The sequence below is a fragment of the Dromaius novaehollandiae genome, chromosome W, assembly GCF_036370855.1.
Source record: "Dromaius novaehollandiae isolate bDroNov1 chromosome W, bDroNov1.hap1, whole genome shotgun sequence".
NCBI lineage: Eukaryota > Metazoa > Chordata > Aves > Casuariiformes > Dromaiidae > Dromaius > Dromaius novaehollandiae.
This window is the reverse complement of record NC_088130.1, coordinates 50,135,609-50,161,910: the sequence shown is the minus strand read 5'-3', so window position 1 is coordinate 50,161,910 and position 26,302 is coordinate 50,135,609. Positions and strand designations below refer to the sequence as shown.

General features: G+C 39.0%; 1 long non-coding RNA gene across 1 annotated transcript in view; it reads right to left on the bottom strand.

Moving 5' to 3' along the window:
- The window catches only part of LOC135324421 (uncharacterized), a 33,551-nt gene extending 8,143 nt beyond the window's left edge, over nucleotides 1–25,408 (bottom strand). Inside the window, exons 1-2 of the long non-coding RNA XR_010385803.1 lie at nucleotides 25,312–25,408; nucleotides 15,160–15,258 (exon numbers count right to left, since the gene is read on the bottom strand). This is a non-coding gene — a long non-coding RNA (uncharacterized LOC135324421). The remainder of the gene's footprint in view (nucleotides 1–15,159; nucleotides 15,259–25,311) is intronic.
- Between the last annotated feature and the right edge of the window lie 894 nt (nucleotides 25,409–26,302).

Here is a 26,302-nt window from a genome sequence, read left to right as displayed (position 1 = left end):
TTTAAATTAAAGATAGTTTTCTTCTTTCTTTTTCGTTCTTTCTTTTTCTTTCTTTCTTTCTCTCTCTCTCTTTTTTCTCTCTTCATTTTTCTCTTTCTCTTTCTTTTTTTCTCTCTTTCTTTCCTTCTCTCTTTCTTAAAGATAATCAGTGGCTACTTTCTAGAGCACAGACTTAGCAAAAGCACAGTGAACAAAAGCAGTCTCACAAAGTGAGTAAGACTATTCATGTGCTTAAAGTTAGGCCTATATTTAAGAAAACCAAAGAATTGGAGTTCAGGTTAAATCAGCATTTTCTTCACACAAAAACTCTATAAATATGACATTTCAATATCTTTTTTGAAATGTAATGTTCTTTCTCTCATTTATATATATGAGAAACATAGTCTACTCAAAATTAAAAACATGAATTGGAATATTAAAGCTTAAGAGAAAAATTAGGATAATGAAATTACCTACTAAGAGCTAGTCTTTTACACTACTTGAAAAGGGCTTTCCCAGCCAATATACGGTCATGCAGATGGTATCTACATCAGACCCACTGAGACAGACAAAGCCAGACTACTTTCATATCACAGAGCAACACAGATAATACAATGATCAATTTTAACTGCAGAATAAGGTAAATGAAGCATGACAGTAAGACTAATTGAAAGAAACAGTCATCATTTAAATAAATACTTGCAGAGATCAGGAAGAATGTTGAAAAAGACAGATTATAGCAACAGAGTGGGACTGACATCTCACACTGAGGGCGAGAAGAGAAATGAACAAATGCACAAACTAGATCTGAGGACTCCCTGAGTTTGAGGTCTGCTCTCCATGAAGCAAGAGTATATTGTGGGAAGAGGGAAGATACATCGAGGTTTTTCTAAAAAACTGAAACTTGTCAACAGCTGCTGACAGTACTGCACAAGAACAAAAAACCTTCATTATTTTGTCCCTACTATGGTGGTTATGGAGGATTAGCATAACCAAAGAAAACGCTCCTTCCTGGAAAAACATTGTGTATTTTTTCTTTTTTGCATGTGGGACATTCTAGCTATAGGTCTGGCCAAGAACTCGCTGAGCTAAATCCACCCTATACAGACTATAAACACAAACAAAACAGTTCTGCTCCAAGACAGAATCTGGTCACCTGACTTGTGGTGACTATCTATCAGGGCTTCCTTGAGGTCAACAGGGTTGTAAGAAGAAAATGAGAAAATATGTCGAATGTAAGTCTCTCTTTTTTTTTTTTATTTTGAAATATGGTTTTACTTTGATACTTCAATGGTTATTGATACCTGCAGGCTATAGAACATAATTTGGTTTAGCTGCTTTTTCTCCATCCCGGGCAGTACCTCCAAGAACTTGGCATAGATGCCCAGGAACAACAGAGCTGTCAAACTGAGCAGTATCTGGATTCATCTCATAGAAGGAGTCAGCAGATAAATCTGGACCTGAAGGTCTGTTTTTTCTTTCCCTTCCAATCACCATGAAAACCAATTTTTTTCTATAGTAATGTCCATAGGCTTTAGCCCCTACCTATGCTATCCCTCACTTCACAACAAGCCTCAGTGTCCCTGTGGGACTAAAATTGAGATTAACTAACCTGGCCTGGTTAGTTAAGACATACAGATACCACATTTTCCTTAGTTCTAGGGGGAATTTAAGAAAACAAACAAACAAACAAACATAAGAACTTACGTAAGTGTACATGAAGAAATGTCTATGCAGAGACCTGAAACGGAAGCTGTGAAGTCAATACCATTGCTGTTCAAAAATCACATTCAGTGCAAGCAAAGTGCTACCCCATGCAGCTGCAGAACACAAGGCAGACTCTGCCACCACCTTTCACCCTTCGGTCAGAAGCCAGTTCCACCTGCACAGCTAGAAGTTCTCATTGTGTCTTAGCTGTGGAATGGACAGCGAGATCCCCAACAATGGGTTGGTTGGTTAATTCTAAATAAGGTGGACAAGATTAAACCATCAGGACCTTCTCTAAATGCACTATCCTTGTAGCAGATATCCTCGTAGCAGTCTTTTCCAGATAAGAACGCATCATATTTCCCATGGAGTGTAAACATGTCTGAATTCACTAGAAGACAACAGTCTGAATTACATCACGAAAATGTCAAAATAAAACCAACATTGTTGTGGCAGTTTTATATGATGTTCAAAGCAGAATATTCACACTCTGAACATATCTGAATGGCTAAATTATAATTGTGAATCCTAAACTGGATTGTGTTATCACAGTAGATAATTAGGTTTCCTCTGCTATCTCTCATTGTCAAGATGGTAGGTTCTTTTACGAAATGAGGAAGATGGGACAGGATGGGAAGACAAATGACAGTTATTAAATTAAAAGATAGCCTAAAATGTCATACATAACCCCTATTTCTGCCTGGTTATACATAACACCTTAATTGCTCTGTAAAGCCTCACATAGGCAACAGCTGACCCAGAAACCTTTCGATGAGAAATGTAATTAAGCTTGCTTAAGACTGAATTGGCTTTAACTTTTCCTTCCCAGACCCACATTGCTCATATCTGCTTTCTGCCAGGCCCAAGAAATCCCCTGCTGTCCTCAGCCAATCACGCCAACGGCCCTTCACCCCCTCTCTTCAGCCCTGTGAATATAGCTGTTCTGTCAAGAAAGACTCTACAGTTATCTCAGCTACAACCAGCCCTAGAGGTAGAGAAAGTCCTTAATCACCTAACTTTTTAATTATAAAGCTCTTTAGCTGCCTAAAATTCTGCTTCAGGCTTTGCTCAGAAATGTTCCAACCTTGATAGTCTGGGGCAGTTCAGCAACTAATTCACACTTAAGCTTTCATGGGATTCACGAGCTAGCTGTCCTCTACCTGTCCTGCCTCAAGGCTTCACCTAGCAGGTGTCTCTTTAATATGTGCAAGAGACAGAGCTCTAGACAAATCATGGTCTTGTTTCCCTTTTATCTAATATCTTATGGTATTAATGGCTAGAGCACCCACCCATGGCAATTAGGATGCAATTTCTTTCTAACCTCCTAAAAGAGACTGGCCTAGCTGCTAGTCAGTAAGGTACTCTGGAATGAGGGCATTCACGTTTCCTCCTGGAGAAGCTGTCAATTTTGTACAGAAAAATGACAGCAGAACCAGAAAAAGAGTAGGTGGGAGCATGACTCTGTAAGCTTAATGAGAGAAAAGACTGGGGCCCAGAGCTTGTTTCACTGAAGAACTTCCTGTTTTATGCTGAATATTCAGTAGAATGGGAACTAGACTCTACCATTATTGTTGATGATGATTTGAAAAGGAAGCATGATTTCTTTGCCGTTGTTTAATTTTTTGAAAGAAGATGGTTAGTGGTCCAGCTTCAGGAACATGCTCACGGCTGTGAATTCTGAGCAGACAGAAGTGGTTCCTTGCAGGCCAGACTTTGATATAAGTACCAGAAGTCAGGGTATAAGACACTTCCCTCTACTTAGCCTTTCACCAACAGGTAAACTGGGTGGCCTCCTCTTGGAGGACTACCTTTCGCAGACCCCATTCCTAAGCCCCTAACACCCTATATATAGCTTTCAGGCAGATACACCCATGTTGTCATCATCTCTGTTAACACAGCAGCATTGGGGAACACCTTGCAGAGACACTATGATGGCTACATGCATACATGACCAGCTAACTCTGGCACAGCATCACACAAATACTGTGATTCTGCTTCTAGACCCCGGCCAGTAAGGCCATGTGAATTTACCAGGTCAGGAAGTCTTTGCACTGTGCTCCATTGCACCCCAGGTAGACATGTCCTAACTTGCTCCATACGTTTCATAATAAGTCAAAGCACCTAACTTGGACTTTGTAAATTCCGTTAAATAGTTGGCAGGAAGGTGTAACAAACTAGATACTGATTGACATGCAGCAACTGATGAAACTTGGATGCCTGTGAGGATTACGACCCTTCCCTCAGCACCTATCATGCCTTATTCCTGACAGGGGCGATGAGCAGGACACACATCTATGTGCAATGCCTCAATTCTGAGTGTAACACTTGCACTGTTAATGTGGTGTTTAATGTGAACTGAAATTCATGCCATCTTCAGTACATATACCAGGTTTTCAACTGTGGCTGCAAACTGTGGTTATTTGCACACTTAATTGTCCATCTTTAGTATGAGGGCATTAGCCTCTGGGACAGGTAGTGGCCAGCTAGTGCAGTAACTACTTTAGCTGTACAAATTTAGTTTGCTGCTACATGTAAGTACTTTTGATGTTCAGTACCTACTCTGTATCTGTTAAGTCTAGCTCTTAGATACTGGCTGAGCTAATGAATGACTTTTCAAAGCTGAACTCAGATACTCGAGAGCTAGGGGGAAGGGTTGGAAAGCAGAGGATGATGAGTAAAACCTCAAAGGTTTGATAAGATGCAGGGTTTATCTTGAAGGAACTTCCGCATTTTTTTCCTAATTACTGTGTTGTTGGTCTGCTTACAGATGATAAGATACTAAACATGCCAAGTGCCTTACACAATCCCAGTGGAATTCAGATTGCGACTGGTAAAACAAATCATTCATAATCACACTGTACATTGTACTGTTCTATATGCAGATGCCATTTTTGACATGGCATTGAGTGGAAAAGGGAACAAGTCAACATATCATTATTTAAAGCTTCTAAACTGACTATCTCACTTTGCACCTTCTGTGAAATACAGCTTAATCAGCGCTTTTTTGGCTAAGCTAACACTTGTAAGTGCAAACAAGAATCTAAAGGCACAGAATACGTCTCAGCTGAGCAGCCACTGGTTCTGGGAGGAAGGCATGACAAATTTCAGCAGCCCTATTCAGCAGCCCTAGTGACAATTCTGCAAGAAGTTTGGAAAAATTATTGAAATGCTAGACTGAAAACTACTGTTTGGACTAATTCTAAAGCAATTACACAAGCTCATTATTAATTTCTATGCTAGTGGTTTATTTCATGGGCTGTGATTTTTGCTTTATTAGTTAAGAACACTCCACTCCATATTTGTTTGGGGAAAAGTGAAATTATATCTTCAACAGTGATGACAGAAGATCAAAGCAGAAAACACAACTGTTTTCAGAAAACTGTAAATGACCATTTACATCTGAGAACCAATTCTTAATTAGCCCCAATATACCTATGTACTTATAAATTATCTGAGTACTGTAGGTAATTCAGCATCCCGAAATAGTTAGTCAGCTCTAACTCAGAATAGTTTGATCCTTAGCATGACTTTAATACTTTTGAAAATCATAAATATTTTACAGTGTAAGAGCAGGATAATGCTGCATGGGGTTGCCGTTGTTTAAACATACTCCCATGCTTGTGACTACCATTCCAACAGAATGATCCAACAGCAGATCCCTCTCTGCTGTTACTATACTTTCATGGTGCATGAAAATCTGTGATTAATTCTATCAGAGTAGCATGCTCAGAGTACTATAATACAAAGCCTTACCTTAGAACCAAGAACAACTTGTGCAGAACAGATCCTTTGAAATATATTTTATATCAGTTGCACTCTGATTAAAGTTCAACAAAACCACATAATAGCATGGGAATAGCTTAGTAGTTTTGGCTCTGCACTCATTAAACACAGACTTGCAGAAAGAACTGTTCCGACATGTTATGATACAATTACTAGCATCACAATATAGAGAGATATGAAAGCATCAAGCTGAATCCCCCCTAATCCCTTTTATTTTTCCAGGAGGGATCAGACTGGATTTCTCTTCCTGGCTTTTCTAAAACTGTCTTTGGAAATTGGGGTAAGACAAAACCTTCTTTGGTTTCTCCATGAAGGAAATGAACACCCAGAAATCCTCCCTAACAAAGGATAATTCATTTTATTGATCATTTCAAGCATGTCCAACTACAGATCATGGAGATACTTAAGAATTACAAAGCAGAGAACAAATATGCTTAGTACATTCTTTTGCCCTGAGCACAAATACTCCCTCTGTATTGTGGCAAGCACTTCTTATTTTTACACCAGCTTTGTGTAGTTGTGTGGGGCTAAAGTGCAGTTCTGGCACAAATCTGCCAGTCCCCATTACAGTCCTTTTCCTCTCCGACAAAAGAAGATCTGTGGCACGAGTCCCCACGACAGCTCTGTGATACTCAGATGACCCACTGGCAGAAAGCAGCTGCATCACTACTGAGCATTTGGCATGATGAGTCTGCTCTGTTTTCTGCATGAATAAAATCAAATGTGGCAGGGCTGAGATTGAAATCCTTTAGTTGCCTTTCTTTTCATATTGGAGGCTAATATGCTTCAATGCTGAGAAACCGTTGGTCATCTCCTCAAAAGGACAGATTTAAGGCCTGTAAGCTGCCCTCATTCCCATCTGTGCAAAAGTTTCCGTCAGCAGTGAAGATAAGATGTAAAGTGTAAGGAGAATTATAAGTCTCTACCTCAACATGACGAGAACAAAGCTTGTCAGACTGTGTAATGTAGTAATGCTCTTAGAGACATTATTTTATTGTACTGATTTCTAGTTGTACTTGGACCTTGTAGCTACTGCACAGAAACTAAAGAGATTTTTATGAGCACACAGTAGTGACGAACAGGGGCAGCCATACTTTGGTACAGGTAAATATTATTTTTGAAAATCTCATTATTGTATTATACGAGTGTCTTCTGATAACCCTCTCCCAGTCTCTCTCCATCTCTCCCACAGACATCTACGTCTGCTCCCTCCTGGTACACACCCAATTCCAAAACTTCAGATCTGGGGCAGTAGATATTCTGTGCCCAGGGCTCTGCAAATCCCAGACCATAGCACAATAAGCTGAAACACAGCAATTCTCCATATGCAAAGCTTGATGACATTTTTGGTTTACTTTTCTCAGGGGTAGTAATTTCAATGAATCATGCAGTTGGGGAGGGATTGACACTGTTCACAATTATTCAGATCAAATTTGGTTAATAATTTTAGTTGAAATATGAAAAAAATCAAAATGAAATATTTATCCCTGTTTCCAAACAAACAAGCAGAACAAAAGACAAAGTTTAAAAAGCAAAAAAAAAAAAAAAAGAAAAAGAAAAAGAAAAAAAAAATCACTGAGTATTTACTTTAGGTTGTCTCCGAGATTACAGTAACTGTATCAAAATATTCCCTATGCACATAGTTCTTCTAACAGTAATTCTGGTGAACAGTAGTCAACCTCTATAACAATTAGAAATACGCATAAGCAGTACCTCATAGTACAATACTGAATGTTTATATATCTATGGAATTTTAAGGTCTGATTTCACTTCTTTCAATTTTGCGTGCTCTTCAGGATAGGCTCCTACAAATTCATAGGTGACTTTTTGCAGTAATCCTTTACCATCAATCTGACTTTCCAAAGCAGGTTCAATGAAATCCTTTGTCAACTGCAGCTGTAAAATATGCAGAGTCTGTAAAAACTTCCATTTAATGGTGAGCGATCAGGGAACCATTGCCAGATAATATACAGATTTCCACAGTATCATTTTGTAGATTTAGGATTTACCTGCTTCATAGTTATGCAACGGAATGAGTCTTGATAACTTGCAAATGCCAAGAGGTTTCCACTTCTGATGCACAGTCACAGCCTTCTCAGCAGTCATCCATAATAATAAATACCATTTTTCATTACTCTTTGTCAACACATTTTACAAGGGATGTCTGACAGTATTCCTACTTAACATGGGAGGAAACTGAAAAAGCAGGGAAGCAAAGAGAGTTGCCCAGGCCACCACCCTGAGGTGTGGCCTTCAGTGAGCTAGATCACACTGCCTCACAAAGCATCGTGGATACCCAGCCTGGATCCGAACACCTTATGGCATGTGCGTGGACCAGAACGGCAGGTTCCCCACAATGTTACTCCCATATCGAGGGGTCTCTTTCACATGGATGCTTGGCGTATTACAAGACCTTGCATGTATTTACTTCTTACACTACAATAGTGTGCCTAGGTTAAAAGAGTATAGCAACTCCGTAACAGCAGATTATTCTTAGACTATATGGAATTGATATATCTAAGTCAATTATTTTGGAAAACTGGATTCCTGTTTCCCATTTCCTTTCAAATAGGTCAAGTTCAGTATGCCTTTAATGAGATTTTCTCAGCTGTAAGAGCGAAACGTCTCATCAGCTTGATCCAGTCATGTCTGTGGAAACTATCTCACTTGGACTAAAGTTCCTAACAAGAATAGAGCGTGATCTGGTATATCCATCTATGTGTCCCAGTGTGTACACATGCCACCTGAGACAGCTTTAACCGTGCAGAAATACAATCAAGAAAGAAAGTGGGCAATGTAGGAGAGGAAGAAGTGTACTGGGTGAACACCTCTTCTTGACTGAAGGTAGGTGAGCAATCTGGGAAATTTGTCTAGAAAAGCAATTTTGGCCAATTCAAATTAAAGCAGCCTCCAGGCTATTCTAACTTCTGCCAGGAACTGACTCATTCATGCTAGGCTCCAGAATCTCCGTGATGGAACAGTGATGAAAAGGCATTGAGGGTGAAGCCTCAATATTTTTCACAAAACAAGAGGTTTTTCCAGGATTGATCTTCACTTGTTCCTTATCACAAAAGTGCATCAAGCTCTGGAACACCTGAGGATCTAAACTCTTAACAGTGCAGGACACGTATCTTTGGATAGATTTTTTTTTTTAATTGGAAAGTATCAATTCTTTGAAATGAAAGACACCCCTGAAATAAGTAAAACATTACAGATAAAAGCCAAAAGAGGAATAAATACTGCTCATGATTTTAGTAGTACTGAAAACAAATGTTGAAACTTTAAAAATTTTCACAAAACAGAATTCATTTAGGAATGACCTTACTCCCATCAAACAGACTTTCCAAGATTTACAATTTTCCCTCTGAAGTATTTCCATTGGCAACTACTGTTAAAAAAAAGTGACTTGTGCAAAGTAAGGCTGAGCACACATTTTATCAAATTAAGAAATGTATCACTTTCACATCATTTTCCTCTGCTGAGATAATACCACTACTTCTTATATCATTGGCCTTTTTCCCTAGCATAAGGCATATGAATTAAAAAATGTAGAGACAGCCATAAGATAAAAAGATGCGTAAGCTTGTAAAGACAAAAATAAATTCATAATTTATATATAGATTTCTCAAATCTCAAAGAATTGTCTGGATTAGAATGTTTGCCTAAATTGCATAATATGTATATGCAGGTGAATGTGTGTGAGAAAGAGAGAGATACAGTAAACATCTATGATTTTACAAAGAAATCACTTAGGTATTATGATATGAACAACTATCTAGAATTATCTACAATTAAAGGGTGAGCTAACACAAGTGATTATTATTTGAAAAAAACTGTATTCTGTCTACATAATTTTCTGTTACTGCTGATGTAAAAAATACTCTTACCCTCAATGCCAAGGAAACAGAATAAAACTTGTAAACAGAATACAATACATGTGTCTTTCATCATCAGGAGGGCAATGATTCATTAGAAACACAAATTAATTTCTGACTCATAGAAATCCCATATGTTTTGCTTTTCATGTTGTAAATTGCATGACCCCAAAGCAATAATCATGTTTTGCATTTTGATAGAGCTTCTCACCCTGATTTTTTTAATTGTGGGGTATGTAATTAGTCGGTAGTTATCTTGCTGTGTATATACTGAAAATGTAAACTCTATGAGGGAAGAACCCTCTTATCCCTTCTAATAACTACCATAGTAGCATTCTCTCTCATTATATATCCATTTTAAGTCCTCATCTGCATTCGAGCCCTTCAAAATACTTCACAAAGATCAGTCATTACTGTATCTGTATTTCTTATAAAAGAACTCAAGCCTAAAGAAATTAATTTTCTGTAGCTCTCAGGCATTTGATTCTTCTTAAAGAGATTTAATTCAGAGCACATTCACATGTGGATATGTCCAGGCACACTCAGCACATGTACATGCCAAAAGATGTTCTGCATTCATCTGGGTAGGTTTGTGGAAGTGACTACTCCCTAAGTATCCCACTTTCATGGCCCAGTGGCATCGCCACAAGCCATCTTGGACCACTATCAACTAGTATGTTCCAGCAAATATTGGATAGCAAGATGAATACAAGCTGCCACTTATAGCCTTTTCTAACCATCTTTTAGACCTCCCGCACACGTCAAAAGCAGCAGCTTCAAGGAAAGGAGCTAGAGGCACAAATTGGCTGCATATCTAGGCAGTCTGTCAGTTTTCCATGAAATACTATTCTCACGTGTCCTGAGTTTAGTAAATTCCAGAAACACCTCCAGGAAATTGCGGGCAATATCATAAAGCCTACAGAAACAGATAAGTTACTTAGGCCACCAACATGCCAGGCAGCTGTAATGATCCATGAATCTTCTTTGCTTTGTTTACCAAAAAAGTAAGTAGCTAGGGGAGCTTAGGCCTGGCATACACAGCCTTTTGGAAGCAATGAGCCACGGCACAACCCAAACAAGTTGTTGTTGCTTCTGCAAAAAACCTTGTGCGTATGCAAATATGCATAAAAACATGCACCTTCAGTGTCCCAGTGTACACCTTGCCATTTAGAAGACATATAGAGGGAGGTCCTTCAGTCATTCCCCAGGATCCAGGAACGCAAAACTGTCATCAAACCTCTACTAAATGACTAACAGAAAGAGACTGGCATTGCACAAGCACAGGCGGACAGGATATCTTATTTGCCAATAAGTACTATCACTACTAACCTGTAAAATTTAGGTCACTTGCACAGTTCTAGCAGTCTCAGCATATTGGTTTTACCTTTTCCTTACTCATCTCCTATAGCTAAGACCAGTCTCTCGTACTTAAACACCTGAAGAGCTAATATTCAAATTGTGGACTCTATAAGTGAAGTTGTCTAAAATCTGTTTTTCCTCAGGGAACACCTCCTTAACAATATTTAGTCTATGAATTTGTATAGTTTCTACATTTGCAGAAATGCTTCCTTCCCTCTAGTCTGAACATGTTATAACCTCGAATTTGGATTTTCCACAAAAAAATTATTTGTGTGGAACTTTTCTATGCTGTCCTACCTTATCCCATTGGAAAACCAACATCCACAAAAGATGAAAAGCAATTTTGTTCTTACCACTTCATGTATATTTGCTCTCTTCATGTATTTGAAGAGTACAAAGCAAGGGAATGTTTGTCATCACAGTACTGTAATGCTTCAAATATATTTGCCACATATTTACATGCTATGATTATTTTTGATAAAATTTTCCCTTTTTTTCAAGAGCTGTAATTGACAGAAATGACTAGTCAAAATATTGTTGGATGTTATTCAAAAGAAGAGGAAAGCATTTAAACTGTATTATCTCTGTCATGCAAAATAACTAATTGAATTATATTTAAAAGAATAATCTTGAAAGGTCATTTCCATGTAAAGCAATTGATATTCTACATATATGAAACTAGTATTTAAAATGCATACAACATAATAGTAGGAAGTTACTAATTCTCCATAAAAAACACAGAATAATATATTCCTATTTTGGAGAAAGAATACACCAGACTGTGATAACAGCTTCAGCAGTGGACATTTTGTGTTTACTCTTGCTTACCTATATATGCCACATAACTGAGTAACCTATATACTGAATAACCTACAGACAGATTTAGTCCAATGTAGAGAATAACTTACAGCTTTTCAACATCTAGGGCATGAACTCTGGGTAGTCTGGATTTATCCTTATTAATCAGTGTTTGATTTTGTCTCTTGACACTTTGGTAGAATCTTGGCCCTAATAACGTAATTTGGAAAGCTCCCATTGGATTTCAGTGAATCTAAGAATATTAATTGCCAATCTGTGCATCACCCTTTAGAAAAAAATATTTTACCATCTCATGTCACTGCTATCCTTATCTGGGTCTCAACCCACCAGGATTTCTCAACCCACCAGTAATCTAATTTTTCACAGGAATAATATTCTAGGCAATGCAATGCGCCCAGAGGAGGATTGCTGGATTGCTGTGAAATGACACAGCTGCTCAGTGGTGGCTACCCACATACACAGTCTTACCCAGAGACGCTGTGAGCTGGTGCAAGACATCACCCCTTAGTGAAAGAGAAGGTAAGATGCCCAGTTTAGGACCATGAAAGTAAGGTTTGTGGAGACAAGGTGAAACCTGGAGGAATTGACTTTATCTTAGCCAAAAGAAAAAGATGCAAGGTCAGTGAGTTCACCATGCTGTTTGTTGGCAGAGGCAACAAATGGTGCTGGGATCTTTTATCTCTTTCTCTCATAGGAAATTCATGTGAGGTAAAAAAGAGAAATTGCCCCTACTATATCACTGCTATGTAACGATGAGGGGTGTGACTCTGCATGCATAATGCCTCAAGAGCTGTGTTTTCAAAAAAAACCCTGAACATTGCTGGCCACAGAAAACAGCTGTAATGATAAACCTCCATCAGAAAGAGTAATTTTATTAGCAGTTGTACATGGACTTCTTTATCTTTTGTGAACTTAAAATAACAGTACTGTAAAACAAAGAAACAAAGTGACTCTTCTTCCCTCCTCCTGGGAAAGCTGAAGGATACCTGGTAATCTGTTCAGAGATGATATACTATTTTATATGCACCATTTCCCTGTTTCTGTTTAGTTAGGGAACAGTGTTGCTTTTTCCTTAGCATGGCTGTGGGGAGATAAAAGATGTTTGTGATGTTAGGACATTATGTGCCCGTTCTTCAGAGACCATAAATGGCAATGGTCATCTGAGTATATTTTGAAAGTTATAGGTTATGGATGGCACAAAAATGAGGCAGCTATCTAGCTCTATTGTGAAAACGAGAATGATCACAGCAGCAGCAGAATAAAAATTTTAAAAATGCTCTCATTTTACATTTTGACCATGGAAGACTGACAGCTCTGCAATGATCATTGAGAGACAGTGTATTTTATAAACACATCAAGGCCAAATATCATGACCTAACACATACAAACAAGAAGCTCAACAAGCACAGCTGAATGGCTCATGTGCCTCTTTCTAATACAGCGATGGAAACAACAGTCACAGATTTACAGATAGGGAGGAGGATGAGTGAGGGGGCACTCAAAATGAGCAAGGGAGGCTGCAGTCCTCACATGCTGCTGACAGGAACAGTGCAATACAGGTGATCAGAGGCATGCAGCGTGAGGCCTCACAGGCTAGCTAAGCAGGCCTTTCCCCACTCCACCATTCCCCAATCCATGCTACAGCTGCGTCCACTCCTGAGCATATCTGTAGCCCTCTATTCCACGAATGAAAAATGCCATAGCATTTGAAAAGCTGTCCCGACTACACCTGCATCTATCAGAGGTTTCTGAAATGTTTCCTACCCCTCCAAGCAAGCATCTGAGCACCATCATAGAGAAGCATCCATATTTCTAGCCATACATTCTCCTCCTCCCATGTTCCCCGGATGGGTTAAGAAGGAAATGCCTCATCTTAGGGTAGAGAGCTTTTTTTTTTCACATTCCAGTAATTGGAAATCGTGATGGCATTTTTAAAAGCAAATTGTCTCTAATTTCTCATTTGATAATTGCGTCTCTGTTGCCCTAGGCAAAACACCTTAAGGTGCTGGCTTACATACACTTACTTCATGAGCTAATGCTTCCTAAATTGTCTGTTTCACACCAATACACCTTGCTATTAACCCAAGGCATATATAGCACTCAAAACACAATTACTATGACAAAGGACCTTCCAGACTTTTGGCAGGAGGCCATAGGAAAAGGAACACAGAGCCTGAGAAAGTAGTCCTAAATTCTGTCAGAAAGGAGATGCTCTTAAATTGTGTCTGAAAATCAGCCTATCGTTTTCTAGATAGGAGTGAAAGAAGGTGTTAATTTAGGATATTTGTGGGTGAAAACGATGTCTTTTGTATAGTTGCAATCTGATGTGCCAAGGCAGCCAGGTAATTAAAGGTGTAAATGACATGATGTTTACCTTAGCGCATTTGCGCTCCAAAAATCACAGACAATATCAGGAGGCAGCCTTTCAAAACTGAGCTGTCAGTTTGAAGTAAAAATATTTGTAAAATAAACCTTGTCCTTTTTTTTTTCTTTTTTTTTTTTTTTTTTTTTTGGTGCAGTACGTAACCATCTTGAACCTTCTTCCTAGGTTGTTTTAATAAAGAATGAATACTGACATGACTTTGGAAAACCAGGCCACAAGATAAGAGCTCTCCTGGAGTAAATGATCTTTCCAGACAGCCAGTCAGCAGGAAGATGAGGAGTTGTGTAGCCCTGCCACATCTGTAGGGTTAATGTGATTTTCATACACATTGGAGAGTATGACACAAAATGATGATGTGTCTTACCAACTGGAATTGAGCCTAAGTAGATATAAAACAATTCTGACTTTTACAGTTCTGTAGCAATCTCTCTGTCTTTTGTAGCAGACTTTGTCATCCAAACAAAGTCAGTAAATTTGGGTGGATTTTGGGGTCAATTCTGAAACTGTTTGGTTTGTGTCTTTGCTAGACAGTGTCAACTCTTTAAGATATACAGATAGATGTTCATAGCCTTTACTCAACATTTTCAGGCTAAAAACAATCACAAAATGCTTAGCTCTGCCTTTTTTATTGACACAGCCTTCCTGTTCCTGTGACTAGTTTCCTCTAAGGAAAATGGGACGTGTTGGATGATTTCCCATTTTCTTTTCAGAGAGGAAGTATACAGGCCAACCAACATTTGGCTTTTCTGCTAATCTTTAGTCGCTGAAGAACACCTGCAGCCTAACAGTTAGCTTGTTCTACTGCCCAAGGTCTGTAACTATCAAAATACATTGTTCAACATGGGAAAAAGGTGACATTACACCACCTGTGAATAAAATCGTTTCTATTTCATACATAACAATATAAAAGGGACTCACAGTGCAAATTCATTCAAAAGAAAGATAAGTAATCATTTCGAATGAGAGATAAAAAAGCCTACTTTTTCTTCCTAACCCAGGAAGATGGAAAGGATGAAAAAATCAAAGGACTCTCAAATTTGTGCTTTCATTAGAGGCACAGCAACAGTAACACTATTGCTGCAACCACAAGGAGGAGAGTAGGAGGGAGTAGAATTTCCTCCCACTTTGTATTTCACCACTGAGTTGTGTAGGGTTGCATATGCCACAACAACATATCTAATTAGCTTTCTGATACAATGAGATGGCTTTCGTATGATTGAATTGCTTATAAATACATGGAACACACTGAAGTACCTAGGAATTCCCGGAGCACCTCCACACGTGACTCCATGCCATGGAGGAGGAAACATTCTGCAGTCCAGTTTTCTGGCAGGCACAGGGCCATGGAGATACCTGTAACATAAAACAGTGCATGTTTATACTATGTATTCCACAGCAGCTGACCACATTCCAAAAAAGGAATGTGCCTGGACTATGTGTTTACGTTATTTCATCTCGATTTCATACACATGAGGTCATGTTTATTACTTGTGCCTTATCAACATCATAACAACCGACATCAGCCACTGATTGGTTTTTGGTTATACTTTACAAACTACACATCTTGACCTTCACATCTTGTGCTATGAATTCATTACATCACTATTGTTTTTCTAGTGACAGTCTGAATCATGTATAATGCAATACCTGAATGAAACTTTCAGATAATCACTTTTGCTGTTCAAATATCAAGTAGGATCAGGATTAGATTAAAACTAGAAGCAGAAAAGAATCAACAGTCCCAAAGAGACCAAAATGCTTTTTGGATTGCTAGAAGTTTGGAGTACAGAACATTCTAATCATAGGGGGCTTTGGTTAAGAGCAAAACGATCACTTGTTGTATAATGCAATTCAAATAGTTTTCCTTTTTTATCTTACCATATTAATACACTGATATGCTGTACAAACATCCCTTCTGCTATTTCTCTACATCTATACTAAACTATGCATTTCTTCTTTGTAGGATGTGTGGGGAAGACAGCTTACCACCCTTAAATACTGGAACAGAGTAATAGGGAAGTCCCACTAGAAAGAGGTGAAAGCCTTTCATCAGAGGAAGAAATGTAGGCTTGTCTGTTCAAAAGGACATGCGAGATGAAAACAGGACTTCACAAGAACACTGCTGATATTTTCACTATTTGACAATACAGAGAAGGAGCAGAAAAATGTTAGAGTGGTGGTGCCACTTGCATGGATTGCTTCTCATCAACCAGCCAATGTGCAGAGGCTCATTAGAGAAAGGTCTGGCTGTGGATGAAAGGCAAAGGCCTTGTCTTTCAGGGGAAGGTTTCAAGACTAGTTTAAGGTTCTTTCACAGAACTGACCTGAATGAAAATAACCAAGAAAATAAAGACTGGTCAGGTTTGTTCTTATTTTTCTTCCTCTCCCATCATTTCATTGCATGATCTTCGCAACCATTTACGCTCTTGGGGCCTCAAGCTACCTGCTCTTAAAAGGCAGACTGAGGATGTTGGCCTTACTTGGGTGAGTTTCATCACAGATAACTTTACTTTCATAAAGGCCTCTTGCTGAAGCTGATTGCCCAACTTCCTTCTATAGACAACAAGGAGAGACAAGTACTTGCAAAGGGTGTTACATCCTGTCCAAAGAAAGGTGTCAAATATAGGAGGGCTTTGTTTCTCTTCAAAGGAATCCATGTCCCTCTAGTGACTATAGAGGGAGCCTAGATGACCTGTTTAAAGCAGATACCTAAAATAGAGGAAGATGAGTTCCATTTGCCAAGCACTGAAATTGAGATTTACCACTTAAACACTACACATTCCTGAGTAACATTCCCATGCCAGTAGTTCTTCCATACACCCTTATCACCCCAATAAACCATGTTTTTATAAATACAATGTCCTCTTATCTTAAAGTTTCCTCGACAGCAATGAGGCAGTCAAAATCTCATGCTGATCTCTCTGTTTTAGTCCTGCCCTGAGCAGTATTTAGTTTGCTTTTACTCATTGTCTGCGATCTCATTTGATTTAGGTGCCCGCTTATTACAATCACTATGTTCTGTTTCAGAAACAGCTCTTCTGTGGGCCTCTACAATTGTTTTACACTTCATGCCACTTCCTTCCAGAGGGTGTGAAACTGCAAAGGAACAAAATGCCTTGTTCAAATTCCCCCTGGCACCAGCTGCAAAGATGGGCTCTGTGGCTGGCAAGAATTGAACCCACTGTTTTGGCCACACAATTACAAAAGATCTAATAAAAAGTTCAAGTGGGCTTGATCCTGAACTCCTCACTGGAGTGATGCTAGCACTGAAGTCAATGGAAAATTTTTTAAATAAAAAGACAGGCTTTTAGAGGGTACATTTATTTTTATAAGCACCAAGATTATATAAATATATATGTATATTATATATATACACACATACACATACACACATGGGTTTTATTGAGTAGAGGGAGATTGTCAGAGCTAGGAGTGGGAAATAGTCACACAACTCCCACTGACTCATTACAAGGCCCCTTTGTACCTTTGAAACCTCCCCCATCATCTGTACCTTTTGGTAGATCTTTTGGGACTTGGTAGAGCTGTTTCAAATGGGACATGTCAATAGTGACAGCTGTTCTTTTTACATTTTCATTTAGTTGGCAAGTTAAAACAAAGAAAACAAAGTCTCGAGGAAACAATGAGCAACAGGGAGTGTAGGCAAACAGGCAGGAAGCAGCATCCTCAAGATACCTCGCAAGGGAAGCAAGAGCAAATCTGCCAGCTGCTCCAGAGAAAACTGTTGTCTCCAGTGTTTCTTTTGTACAGTTAACTCAAAGTGTGCTCAGTTTACACTGAATACATTCTTTATTTTTTTATTTTAATATATTTGTAGGTAGTAATAGCCATGACCTTTTGTTTGTCTATACAGATGAAGTTATTTGCCTGTTTCATGGAAATGAAACAGACTCTTTACTACGCAGTATGCAAGTTTCCTCTGTTGTGTGATGTATGACATTAAGCTGCAGAAGACTTATCTTTAAGGCCTTAATATCAAATATTTGTTCAGTAATTGCATTGCTGAGGGTTTTGTGTGGCCTGCAAAAACCTGCAAAGCTGCAGAGACCACACTGTTTGAAAGAGCACAGAGTGCTCTTTCCCCAAACTTTTCTGTAAAATATACAAGACTGGGCATGAGTCTGTCCAAATCAGAGTGATTCTGCATGCATGTAGTTCTGCTGACTTTAATAGCGGGTACTTCAGGTTTTACAGAGGGGTAAATGAAAGCCAAGTCAAGCTGCTTCAGGTGAAGGGGAAGAGTGAAATCTCTGCTGTCACAGGCTGGCTGTTGCATGCTGGAGAGCTACTTTTGCACTGGCTATGGCCAATTACAGCCACGATACAGGTCTATCCAAATCTATACTGTGCATCTACAAATCTTTATTTTCCAAGCATGGGTTGGGTAAATTTAGGCAAGTTTTCATGAGGGGAACAGTACTATATCTGCATCCTATACTTGCCAGATTTGAAATCCTTCACTCTGACATGTGACTGTATTAGAGCTTTTATTTTAAAAGTTTCCTGAAATGAAATAATACCCCAATATATATGTTTTTTTTCCTTAGCCTCATTCCAGTAGAAGGCTAAACCTTTCTTGGTTATTTCCTCTCCTCTCCCACAAAAATAGAAAGAAAATAATTGTTCCAAAGTGGTTACCCAGCATGAAAAATTTCAGCAAAGGAAGTGTGAACTTAATGATAGGTAAGCTGTGCACACCATCTATAACTGCGAAAAAAAATCCAACAGAAAAGGGCTCAGTTCCTTTTACATTACTTGGTGTACTGTCCTTTGATCTCTGTCCTTTCTTGGCTAATAAGTAAGCCTTATGATATCCCTTCCGTATGCCAGTCTGAGATTATCATCTGCAATATTTATGTTTGGGTCAGTCACATACTGTGAATAACACCTTTTTAAAAAGGTAATCAGCATCCTCTGACTTTCTGAGGAAGCAGATGACTTTCTTGCTTTTCCTAAACTAAGCATATTGCTACAGCAAAAAGCTTACATTACATCTATCACTATTCCTTATCCCTTGGACAGGCTTGTTCTTAGTTTATCAAGTTCATGACTACTTTCTTCAGTAAACTCCAGTGCTGAAAACCTGGCAAGGTGCTACGCAGGTGCTTTAATTTCTATGTTGCCATGGAAAACATAGGTTCATAAAAAAAGGAAACAAATATTTTAAATGATCCACCACTCCCATTTAAGTCCCCTAGCAATTTTTACATATTTCCTTATGCAGTCGTACTCTGAAAGGACTAAAACAAGGACCATTGTGACACTTGGCTAAAAAAATCTGTATACTTCAAATGACTTCCCAGAATTTCCCGGAGTTTTAATTGCACAGCACAGGCATGAACACTATACTTCTCAATATCTATCACCATGTAGCCATTATCATATGCTGTCACTTGCTGCAGCTGACTGAAGAAGCAATTTAGATGCACCACACAACAGCTTCATGGTAACAAAGAAATCTGATGGAACTAAATGCTCTCCTCTGGAATGGCTGGCAGGTGATTGCATTGCCAGTGTCATAACCTTCACATAGTATCTTTGTAGGGGACAAGCTTAAATAAGACCCAACATTTTTGGAAGACTATTCCACTTGCACAACAAGCAGCTTGCTTTCCATTTTGCACACTACTCTGCTAGATTTCACAAAAGTTATGCAGCCAAATGCAATAAACTCTGAAAGAGAGATTCTTGATAAAGGTGGGTAAAAAAATTCAATTTCCTATGGAGATTTTCAAATACATTGTTACAAAACAATTCACAGAGAAATATTTTGGGGCTTTTTTTTTTTCAAAAGGTGAAACATCTCTGATTCAAAAAAAAAAAAATTGTTGCCAAAGTATCTGGAGCAGCCCTTAATGTCATGAGGAAATCTTTGATGGGGAAAAAATATGACAGCAAAATTAAATTTACTTTTTTCTGCCTTAACTATTTCTCAAATGCAAGAATTGCAAAAGTTGGGGGCACATGCACAGGCAGAAGGGAAGATCTTAGATAAATTGATGATAAGTACAGAACAGAGCAGCACCTACCCTCAGATGGGCAATGGTGCAGGTCCAGTGTTCACATTTCCAATTTTGGCGAATATTGGGAGGAAAGAAAAGGGAAGGTCCAGAACAATTGGAGAAAGTGCCCTGCTGTGGGAGGCCTAGAGCTTGTCTCCAGGTAGCTAAAAAATTCAAGCTCAGCAGGAGTATGAAACATGTATTCCAGAATAAGCTGCTCACATGTGAGAATTATGCAGAAAGAAGCTATTCCTGAAGAGCTCTATACATCGATGGACCTCGGAGGAGGTCAGTCCATGTCTTTCTCCATGCAGTGTTCTGAGCTGACTTTTCACAGTGCCTACCTTAATGAGGGAAAATTGGGGCTGCAAAAGGACTTTTTATATAAATGTAGCTCAGATAGATCTATATGGTATAACTAGCACCAGTGAACAGAACCTAAAGATGGGAAGATTTAAAAAGAAATACAGCACAAGTCTACAGCAAGGATGTTCATACGGATTAGGCAAAATGAGGAAACAGACAAGTTACATCAAGATAAATTCTGGTTAGACACGAGGAAAACATTCTCCACAGGGAGGGCAGTCAAACACTGGAGCAGGCTGCCTGGAGAGCCTGTGGAATCTCCATCCTTGGCAGTTTCTAAAACTCAACAGGAAAAGGCCTTAACAACCCCATCTAACTTTGAAATTACCCCTGCTTTGAGCAGCAGGTTGGACCAGATGACCTCCAAAGGTTGCTTCTGATCTAAACTATTCTAAAATGCTATGATGGTCTCACTGCATTTCATATCTTCAGATCAAAAGGATAGGCAGTTCTAGAAGATACGCATTAGAAAGTAATACTTAAAAAAAATGTAAACTATGGCATGTAAAGTAATACAGTGCCTGTGACAGGAGGACAGAGTAGGTGATTCAGAGTTCCCATTGGTTACTAGAGATATATATATATATATATGTATGTATGTATGTATGTATGTATAAATATATATACGTATAAAATATATATAAATGCACGCACACACAAACTTGTACATTTAACCAAGAAAGTAGAGTGCATAAAAATTCACTAATTTATTTTTTCCTCTTAGCTAAATGTTGACTGCACAGAAATATCTTTGTTGTAATTTGCATGATTTGCACGGCATACTACAATATTTATGGCATCCCTTCCACTGTTGGAACAGGTGAAGATATTGTAATACAATTGTATTTCATATATACAGTCAGACATAACTGACCTTTCTATATACTTCAAATAAAAGATTGAACCAGACATGAATCAGGAAGGGACAACTTTTGATGTTTGGGCTTCTGAAACATTGGTTTCCATGGTGACAGATGCATTTAACATGGTTGCACACATTAGATTTTAAGAAACTGGAAAGAAAGGAAAATACAGTAATGGGAAAAGAAAAGCATAAAGAAGAGATGTTCTTTTTATATTAAGAATGTGAATGTAGTTTGGAAAAGGAATGTGTTAAAAAAAGAAAAGCGACTCCTTGCTCAGCAGAGCCATTCCTGGAGAAATTCCAGTTTAAAATAAGAGAAGAATATAAGTAGAGTTTGAAAACCCTTTAAGTTTCTAGATCAACAACAGCCCCCTCAAAAGTTTAGAAGTGCACTATCGCCCCACACCAAACTTTTACAAACAATTCCTAGGCCCACATTAAACTGTTTTTTCATGTCTCATGTCCCAGAGTTGGTATTAACATCATGTAAAAGCACTAGGATTTCTCACTCTCTTTCCAAAGAATAGGAGGGAACTTGCAAGCAAGACAGACTTCAGCATTACAATGAAGGTCTGGATGCAATCTATTTATGCAAGTCCTGCTAAGTCTCCCTAATCAATCTCGCGTGCCTCCCCCCAGAGCAGGTAATAGAGCTATGAACCAGCAGGTCTAGAAATGCAGTCCTATATGGGATTGCATGAGCTACAGCTAACTGGAAGATCTTACACATTTTAAAAGCTAAAGCTACACAGTAAAAGAGGGAGTTCTGCTCAGAGACATAACACTGTAAATTTTGAAAAAAAAAACTTTATAACAAAATATTAGTTTTCAAAACAGTGTGAGAAAATTTCAAAGATTTTGGATGAGTTCCTGCGTTACTTAATAGAAGACATTTTTAATGCAAATGCAGCATTCATGAAACCCTAGCTTTGTTCCCTCCCCAGCTGCAGGCCCTGCTCTGCACCAAGCAGTGCAGCAGAAGCGGGGGGGGGGGGGGGGGGGCACATCCGCTCCAAGCTGGGGGCAGGCGGTGCACTATGGGTGTCCCTTCAGCTCCACACTTCCCAGAGCCTTTGCCAGGAACACTGCAGAGTCACACCATTCTGGTCCAGGGCCATGGCCCTCTGCCATCTCCTCCATCAGGACAGTGGCTGTTGACACAAGGTTAGTGTGGTCTGGTTTCTACCTTCACTCCAATTTATGTATTTTAAAATAAAATCTTGACAGCTCGCAGTCAGTGGTAGCAAAGGAAGCTTGAAGTTTCATCTACTTCTCAGCTGCCATGGTCTGGATGAGAAAAAGGAAACAGGCTGTGTTTCTTAAAACCGATTGTAAACCAGCAAATATAATTTTGTTGCCTTAAGGAGATGCAGAGGTAAATCATATTGTCTACTACTATCATCACTGTGAATTTGCTAAAAAGAAAGAAACCTCCACCCAGGCACACAGAAGAGCCTCCCGCCTGCTAACTTTGACATTTTGCTGTTCCTTGCTAAGCTTGTGCAACTCCACCAAGTTTCCTCTACGTCACTCTTGCAGCCTGTTTCCTGGTCACTTTGGCCTCTACAGGAACTTGGCAAACCTCTTCTCCATGTGGATGCTTGTGTGTCATAACAAATTGTCCCCTCCCATCCATCCGCCCACCCACCCATTTAATAAACGTGCAGCTTGACCTAGGATTTCCTCCACAGGGAATAGACAGCAAATAGTTTGAATCTGTCAGCAATCTCTACACTTCAGTGACCTACACACTTTCCTCTACAATCACAAAGGGACAACCCTCTCACACACACTGCTAGTTGTCCAGCGTAACAGTAGCTTACAAATATCATTTTCCCCAGTCACTGTCCTGTCACCACATGGATCTTGATGATATGGATACAACTGCTCATCAAACCACTGCTAGGGAGTCTGAAATAACCAATACATTCTGTCTTTCCCTCCCATTTCTAAAGAGCAACCCGGTCTATAGCCTGGGATGGGCAGACACAGACAAACTGTCCCTCCCCCAGTCCCTAGAGTCCACATCTAAAGCAGTAATGTCCCAATAAGTTCCCTGATTTCAGTGGAAATTTAGCTTAATAAATGAGTGAAGATTTCAACTTTTACCTTTATGCCAGTACAACCATCAGGCCTAGAGATCTGGCAAAAAGAATAAGGAACTTCAAAACACAGCACTGCCATGCCACCAGTCAAAGTTGAGTTCAGGCAGAAAAGAGGCTGCCTGACATGGGATTCATCTAACTTAAATTGTGCGCATCTAAGTTACTCATTCTACTATTAATCAATTCTATTATTAATCAATGGAGAAAGCTGGCTATTCTACTACACGGTTCATCTCATTCCAAATTAGAGACAAGAGGTATTATATTCTCAAAGTATAAACTTTTCTCCATGGGCTATACAAAGTCGGGGTAACTTGCCCTGATATAGAGGTCTACAGCGCAGATAGGTATTGCTTGTACCTATTGGAACAAATGCTGGAAATACTCCAACATTTCATAAATTTCAGAAAAACGGCTAAATAAAATGCCAGAAAATACCAATTAAATGCATACGACTCTTGATTCCACTCTAAAAGCTCCCCCTGCTAGGGCGGGTATCTCTCATCAGATGGAGCTTTTGAGGAAGTTGCTTTAGTAACGGACAAGTTGGTAAAATACTGTATGGATTAATGCAATACTGTCCTGTATTACATGGACTTTTTGGATTTGTTGCCATTATGAAGAAGGGCCACAGAAAAGTCATCATTCGGGTTGCAATTTCAGCATCTGCATGTTGGAAGTTGTATTCATGGCTAAAGGTTTAGCTGAAGCAACTGGGAACAATGACTGTGAAGAATAATACATATGAACCGTGAGAGATCCGTTAGTGACTGTAAGCAGAAGGGATTGCATTCAACACCCATTCCCATTTTTTTGAAAAGACAGCAATGCTGAAATGTACTGAACCCAAAGTGGAGTAAGATGACAACTAATAGGTCTAAAGGGGCAGAAGCAGAATAAAAAGATGATAAAATTGTGACATTTTTAGTTTTGTAAATCTGCTGTTTTCTGTATTTTATGTAACTATAAATTTACTTTGTTGCTTGTATTTCTAGATTTGATATTGCAGAAAGTTACTTTAGAATCTGAGATCTGTACTTGAAAAATGGAAAAGAAGACAAAAAATCTAGATCCAAATATTAAAACTTTGACTGACTGCTATCCAAAGTGATTCTGAATAGTAAATGCATCACATCTCTCCTAGAAACAAGTCCAGCCTATTGTCTTGTGGCTCAAAGAAAATGGGTCAATGGAAAATGGGTCCTAGCACAATTCTGTAACTAGTGTTATGCATACTTGAAGATAAAACAATGTTGTTTAATCACCTAAGGACAAACTGCTTAATTAAAATGTCCTACATAACAAACACTTACAGGATGTGAAGAACAACTGGGAAATTGGTTATTCTATCAACAGATGATCTATAATTTGGCTAAAGCAACCCAAGTATTGAATACATCCTGCACTAAAGTATTTGTGGGCCAGAATAGGTAGCAGTAGGATGTGTGAAGAAAGAGAAGTTCCAGGGTAGAAAAATGGGAGAGTGAAGGCAGAGGACTCAGAAGTGTAAGAGAGGCACAGTGGGAAAGGGGAAAAACAAGAATCAGAGGGGGAAAGGGTCAAAACTATGCAAAAAATAATTCAACAGCTAAACTAAATCAGCCCTGACACTAATGAAGAGGTACTGTCAGGATAACAAATAAATATATTAACCCTGGTGATATAATTTGCTGTCAATTATTGTTCAAGCTCTGTAAAATGTGCACAGTTTCAAGTATACTTCAAGCCAGAGAGAGAGAGAGTATAGCAGATACTCTGTGTGTATCGAACACTACTGCTCTGCAATGGTCCAATCTGAATTTGACCAGGCTGTTTCCTTGGGGAAGAGAGGGGAACAGGTGGGAATTTGCTCTTCCAGAAAACACACACAAGGGGCCTCTGGAATCAAGCAGGAAATACTACTCTAACAGACTTTTTAGTAATTGAGCACTGCACTGCAGATACTAGCCTAAATTACTCAGTGCTAGCTTCACACTGGTCCAGGATTCCCTACATAGGGCTGCCTTGTGAGTAAAAATTTATGGAGTGTCTCAAGGGGGCCAGCACATACCTTTCCTTCAATTCTTAAAATATCCAGTCTCTTGCCACATATGTCTTAGCGCTCTTGGCTATTTCAGAGAGTAGAAGGGATCCTTGGAGGAGAGCCATAGGAGAAACATATTTCACAGAAGACTGTTCCTTATTGTCCTGTGGTTTAGGTTCCAGGAAATTGTGTTAGAAAGGGGCAGGACAGCAAAAGGAACTATTTACTTTACATCCTCTGCTCTACACTGGGACAAATTGTTAGAGGTTAGCTTAGATAGTCTGAATAATTTACTGCAGAATGACACAGAGAAGTCATGTTGGCAGTTACTTCTAGAGAAGCGTGCTAAGACCATATGATATGTTTGAATGCAATTCTCCATTGGGAGGAGGTGGAAGAGGGAAGAGATTGTTAAGAAACAGGAGAATAAGAAAATAAGTGGCTTGCTTCTGCTGCCATTTGGCACGATGGAGTAAGTGGATTTAATTCCATCCAAACTTCTTCAATCCCTTAATTTTCCAGACATTCAGAGGTTTAACATTCTTTTTTGTTACCCTTTGCTTTTTGGTGGCATTTTTACCAGTTTGAAAAACTATGTAGGAATTCAAGTTTCAGTTACTTTTTTCAGCATGTTATAATCCCATACTCTTAGGATAACGGTTCCTGTTTTAGCCAGAGGCAGTAGACAGGATATCTCTTTGTGAGGACTCTTGGACTCCAGCCTTGTTTTGCACTTGGATATACCAAAGCTCAGATTTAGTGGCCATCCTAGTGTGCAGTGAGACTTCTCTTTTATTTTCCTTAGTGTGGAGTCTTAAGAACAGTTGGAACTGCTGGATTAGATGCTTCTGTTTTGTGACAGCATTTCTTCAACCCCATCACCATAAAGCTTAGCTTCATTAATTGCTAGATCAGATGATCTAGCATTCCCTAAATCCAACTTTTCTCAGAAATACAGGTTCTTCAGTCAGTTAAACTGCCGTGATTTCAGAGTAGCTCTGCAAACTTCAATGACATT